Below are 6,100 nucleotides of genomic sequence, written 5' to 3'. Positions count from 1 at the left end.
GACCTGTCCTGGGCTAGGTGGCATCACCCACTGCCCATTGACACACATGAAAGCTAGGGCTGAGGGGCCTGCCTGGCAGGGTTAGGCCACAGCACTTGCCAGTAAATGTTAAGGCAGGGGAAGGGCCATGCAAAGCTAGGCCATGACACCAACCAGCATGTGAGAGAACTGGGTCTGGGTGCAGGTCCTGTAGGGGATATGTGGGCTCACTCCTGTAGGTCTGTGGTATTCATTAGTTTGCACTAGCTGGGAGTGGAGATGGGCTGAACTAGATTTAGCCAGGGGACTCCTCAACACTCATGGGTGTGGTAGATCACCTGTGGATCTCTGCCTGCTGTCTGGTGGGCAGGACTTATAGCTTGACTGCTCATGACCTGAGGCATATCTTCCAGCCATGCTTACAGAACATGATCTGTGACATGACAGGAGGGTCTAAAGGGATAAGGTGTGCCTTAGAGCCAGTTATAGTGTCATTGCTCGGTAAAGGGACTTTTGGAAAATGCCTTTCTGCTCTCCCCATTTCTAGTCTATAAAAGTTTGTATTTCCTCCACAACATACAGAGATCACCCATCAGATTGTCCCCAAAGATTCTTGCAACCGAAGAAGACCTTAGCCTCACCCCTCGGTGACCTCGGGGCCTGCTGGCAGATTTTCCCTGAGACATGGGAACAGACCAGGCCAGGTTAAGCTGCAGCATCTACTGTTAGGTGCCAAGACCAGGGGTAGGTCGTACCAGCCTGGGTCGGAGCACCACTGGCACTACCAAGATCTGGGCTAAGAGTGGGCCTGATAGGGTAACCACTCCCCTGCTAGGCTGCAGTTCCCACTGCTGAGCATGAGAGCTGGAATTGGGGGCAGACTGGACTAGGCAGAGCTGAAACACTGGTCAGCTCACATGTGAGCTGGATTTGGGGCAGGACCAAGCTAAACGAGGCCACTGCATCTGCTAACACATGCAAGAGCCAGGTGAAGTGCAGGTTGGCCAAATTTTTCCTGGCTGGGAAGTGCTGGGATTGGGTATAAGTGCTGGAATTAGGTACAAGCCATGTCAGGCTGTACTGCAGTACCCCTTGGCAAGCACAAGACCTGGGATTAGGAGAGGACCTAGTAGGTAGTGGGTTGTAGCTCCTGCTGGTGAACATGAGAGTCAGGGCTGGGAGTGGTTGCAATGAACAGGGGAAGTCTACCATTGACATATACATGTGGGCAAGGGTTGGGCTGAGCTAAACCACAGCACCCATGGGTGCTTGCACAACAGCTGCATGGGATGTGGATGGGAGCTGGGCTAGACTGTTGTACATGTTGGCACATACAAGAACCAGGGCTGGAAGTGAGTCTGGTGGTGGTCGTTGGAGATCACCTCTAACAGGTTGCAATTTCCTCTGGTGTGAGTAAGGGCTGGGTTTGTGGTGAGTTTGGTTAGGCTAGACCACAGCATCCATTGCTATGTGTGGGAGATGGGGCTGGGAATGGAACTGACCAGGCAACTGCATTGACCAGTACATGCATAGGCTGAGGCAAGTGATGAACTGAACTGGACTCCACACTGTCTGACACACCTGAGTCGGGTCTGGCATTACCTGAGGCAAAGTTTCTTGGGGGACTCCCCAGTGAGAATGCTGAACTCAAACGCTGACCACAGGGGAAACCACAGAATACGCGGTCCGACTTTGAAGCATATGTATCGACACGGGGCCTCCTCACTTGCTGATAGCTGTGTGGTGGACAGCATGTGCAGACGCGCAGAAGGAACATGACAGCCAGATTTTCTATGCCAACAAGGAATGTAACTTTCTAGTCAGAGGATGGAAAGCAGAACAGGTTAGACAATTCACCTGACCAGACTTTGTAGCATGTTCCTGGGTCTGTGGATGCACTATAGTAGACTTTGTCAACCAATAGATCTTGGGAAGATTTTCTCAACCCTGAGGCAATAAACCAACAACTTTTCACAACTATCAAAACCACCCAAGTAACACCCTTGAAGCATTCTTCCCCACATTGGGTTCTCTAAGATCATATCAAGTGACCCTCCCTTGTCCCCAGGTGCTGATACAGTTTAGGAGCATGGAACAGCCCCCTCCATTTCTCTTCCAACCCCTGCAGATACAACAGAAAAAAAAAAAAAGGCTGGAAAGATTTGGCCTTTCCTCCTCCCTCCATATCTTAACCCTCCCCACCCTAATCAGTGGTCTACATGGGCATGCATCTTTCTCACTTACATAAACAGCATTAAACATAAAATAAAATATTTTTAAAAATGTCTACAACATCCAGGGTTGGGCCAGGCTGAAACCAGGAGCCAGGAACTCATTCCAAGATTTTTATGTTAGTGGCAAAACTTGGACTTGCTCAATTTGTCTATTGTACGCGTTTGGTGAGTGAAGCAACGGATGTGTTTTCTGTCTGTCCATTATTCTTTCAGACTCTCAAATTAATAAATATTAAAAAAACCTTTTCTATGAAATGTCGTTTAAACCATCTGTGTATTAGAACCAATAAAAACTTGTCTGTCACAAATAATTCTTTGCTGCCTTGTAGTTTTCCAAAATACTTTTTTTTTTAAAATTGCAGCTTTATTGTGAAAAAATGTACATATCTTAAAATGCATCCAAAGCATACAGTTCACTAATTTCTACCATATCCATAAGGCGGTTTAGCCATCACCACTGTTGAATACCATAATATATTTTTTATCACCCACAAGGAAGCCATGAACCAATGGTAATTCCTCTCTCTTTCTCAGTATCACCAGTCTTAGCAACCACTAATTGACTTTCTGTCTTTGTGGATTTACCCATAGTGGACATTTCATATGTATGAAGTCATGCAATATGTAATCTTTGTGGCTGACTTCTCTTGCTTAGCGTAGTTTTTTTCATTTTATCTGTTTCGTACCACGTAACATTATTTTTAATGCACAGATGGATTCGAGTTACTATTGTAGCTAGTTAGGAGATTTGCATCGGCACTCACAGGTCAGAAGGATGTAACTCGTTCCTCTTTTTCTGCCCTCTCGTTCTCTTTTCATCTCATCTTTCCTTTTCATTTTTTATGTGCAGGTTAGGGTCAGATTACATAGCATTGTAGCAAAAATAGCTAAGGCACAGAAATGATTTATGTAAGACCTTTTTGTATTTTCAAAATGTGGTGTAAAATGTAAAATCATCTTGTTCTCCTGGGTTTTTGAAAGAATAGATCTTTGAATACCTTTGAAATATCTTCTGTATTTTTTGATGTATATGAGAGTTCTTTTTTATGTTGCACACACATACACATGCACATGAATACATACAGATACGTTTTATACATATTTAATTTTCTTAACTAAATAGTTAAGATCTATCCTATTTAAATTCTATTTGAATAAATTCGTTTCAACAAATGCATCCTATATTCCAGTGGGAACAGCCCACTTTGTTGAAGTCATTTGATTCAGTGGAATTGGTTTATTTATTGCATGGGTACTATTTAGTTAATATCTATTTATATTTGTACTCTCACAAATCATTAAATGTTTTACTTATCCAGTGACCTAAAAGAGTAATAGCTACTTACTTTTGGTATGTCAGTATTCCTGAAACAGTGAAAACACTCATCTATCTGAAAGCCTTCATTTTTCTTGGAAAGACATCTCCATGTTGTGGGACAATTCTCTGAGGGTGAAAATGTAGCTCATCTCAACCCAATTGACCTCTGCTTATTTTTGTGTTCAAAGATTCATGAAAAGTATGTTTTGTTTTCTGAGAAACTGTGCTTGTGTGCTTAACTTAGGCTTTTACCCCCCACTCTTAACATTTTATTAGTCCAAAGGGAGTCATATTGGGACATTAGTAGAACTCGTAATTAATTTGAACTCTGTTCTAACTTGTACTCTTAGCTAACAGTTGAAAAAGTTAGGTTAATAATTTATATTTATTTCAATTTTACCAGAACTATTTTAAAAGAAATTAAAATTTGAATTGTTATCTTAAAAATCAAACAAGATGTATTTTTTAAAATGTTAAATCATGATCATTAAAGTATTTGTATCAGTAACTATTTTACACAAAAAATATTTAGGGACAGGATGGGTAGTAGTGAGAGGGGAATTTACAAAAACTGAAGCATCAAGAAATCTGGGGGCAGAGGGATGGGTACAAATGCCCTCTACTTTGGCTGTAGTGATTTTATGGATCAAAACATCAAATTTTAAGATTTGTATGTGAATGTCAAACTATACCATAATGAAAATTTGTTTCAAAGGCATCTTGCTGAAAAAATGAATTTGAAGCAACCAAAATTGCTTTTATTTAGTTCTCTATGACCTATTTCTGAGTAGGAATTCCCTATTAGATATGCAGTATAACTAGTTAACATCCAAAAATTAATTGTTATTTTTGTTTTATTTGAAAGCATGAGAGACAAAGAGATATTTATCCAGTGGTTTGTTCTCCTGATGTTTGTTACTCAGGACTTAGCCAATCAAAAGCCAGACTATGCATCTCAGTCCAGGTCTTCCAAGTGGATGGTGAGAGTCTGAGCCATCATCTGCTGTCTTCCAGAAAGCTTGATGGAGGAGCAGAGCTGGGACTTGAACTCAGATGCTCTGATTTGGAATGTGTGTATCCCAAGAGGTGCTTCAACTGCAGCATCAAACACCTCTTCCTCTCTTCCGGGCATGCAAGGCGAGGACCTTAACCACTGCGCCACCGCGCTGGTCCCATATTTATTTATTTTTATTAAACAGGTAGATATATAGAGAGAAGGAGACATATATAGAAAGAAACATGTTCTGTCCACTTGTTCATTCTCCAGGTGACTGCAATGGCCGGAGATGATCAGGAGCCAGAAGCCTCTTCTGGGTATCCCATGAGGGCTCAGGGTCTCAACTTTGGGCCATTCTCTACTGCCTGTCGAGGTCACAAGTAGGGAGCTGGATGGAAGTGGAGCAGATGGGACATGAACCTGTGCCCATATGGGATCCTGGGGGTTGCAAGGCCAGGATTTTAGGTCATCGCACCGGGTCCTGAAGTTTTAAAAAATGCAGTTAATACTATCTTTGTGGGAAATGTAATGACGTCTTTATAATTGAAATAAACCTTGAAGTCATCCCTCTTGGTTGATTTTGAAAAGCTGAGCTAGATAATCTATTTGTATCACCTGGATAACTTACTCATATTTAAAGGCCAAATGAATTTAGTTACAATCCACTCGCAGCTTCCTTGCTTGATCAAATCAAATTTAAATAGATCAGAGAATTATTTCTTTGTCCTTGTATTAAAGCATGATGAACATGATCTATGGTTAATTATTATTTATATTCCATTTAAGGTTTACCTTTGTGCTCTTTCAAATATGTATGCTCAGTTATAAGTTAATATTTGGCTTGTATCTGCATTATGATTTCTAACGTAGGAACTTTATGACCTCTGCTTCTTTTATTTTCCTTTACTGAGATGGCTGTTCTTCAGCAGAGCCAGTCTTGCTTGTGGCTTTAGTTTGGTCTTTCCTGAAGAATGCTAATGTTCCTGGCAAATGCTATTCATTATCCCAGGGTCTCAAACTGAATATGGAAGAGAAAGACATCCATCCATCCAACCTAATCATCAAGGTGATAAACAGGTCAAGTAACATCTGTAAATTGATCTGCTAAGTAAATTGAAATAATTTAATTGTATAAAATCAGAATGCACCATTTAAACATTGTGTGTGTGACTTCAACTCATCTACTCTAGTCTAGGGAAGTAATTAAAGGCTTTTTGTCCAAATAAAGGCAAAGGGCCACAACCAAACCAAGACAATTAAATCTTTTGGTTCAAAAAAATCAAGTAACCAATATAAAACAAACTCAAAGCTGAAAACCCATCTAAACTGTATAAGACAATAGAGGAAATCTTAGTTTTTAAAGGATTTATTTTTTTTTATTTTAAAAGCAAAATTATATAATATAGAGAGGGAAAGACCCTGAGAGAGAGATTTCTATCTACTGATAGACCACATGACCACAACAGGTGGGACTAATTCTAACCAAAACCAGGATCCTGGAAGTATTTGGCCTCCCACAGTGCTGGCAGGTGTCCAAGCACTTGGGCCATCTTTACTGCTTTCCCAGGTACC

This window comes from Ochotona curzoniae, unplaced genomic scaffold, assembly GCF_017591425.1.
Source record: "Ochotona curzoniae isolate NIBS_2020 unplaced genomic scaffold, NIBS_Ocur_1.0 contig_2210, whole genome shotgun sequence".
NCBI lineage: Eukaryota > Metazoa > Chordata > Mammalia > Lagomorpha > Ochotonidae > Ochotona > Ochotona curzoniae.
The sequence above is the reverse complement of the archived record's forward strand: the minus strand, read 5'-3'. Positions refer to the sequence as shown.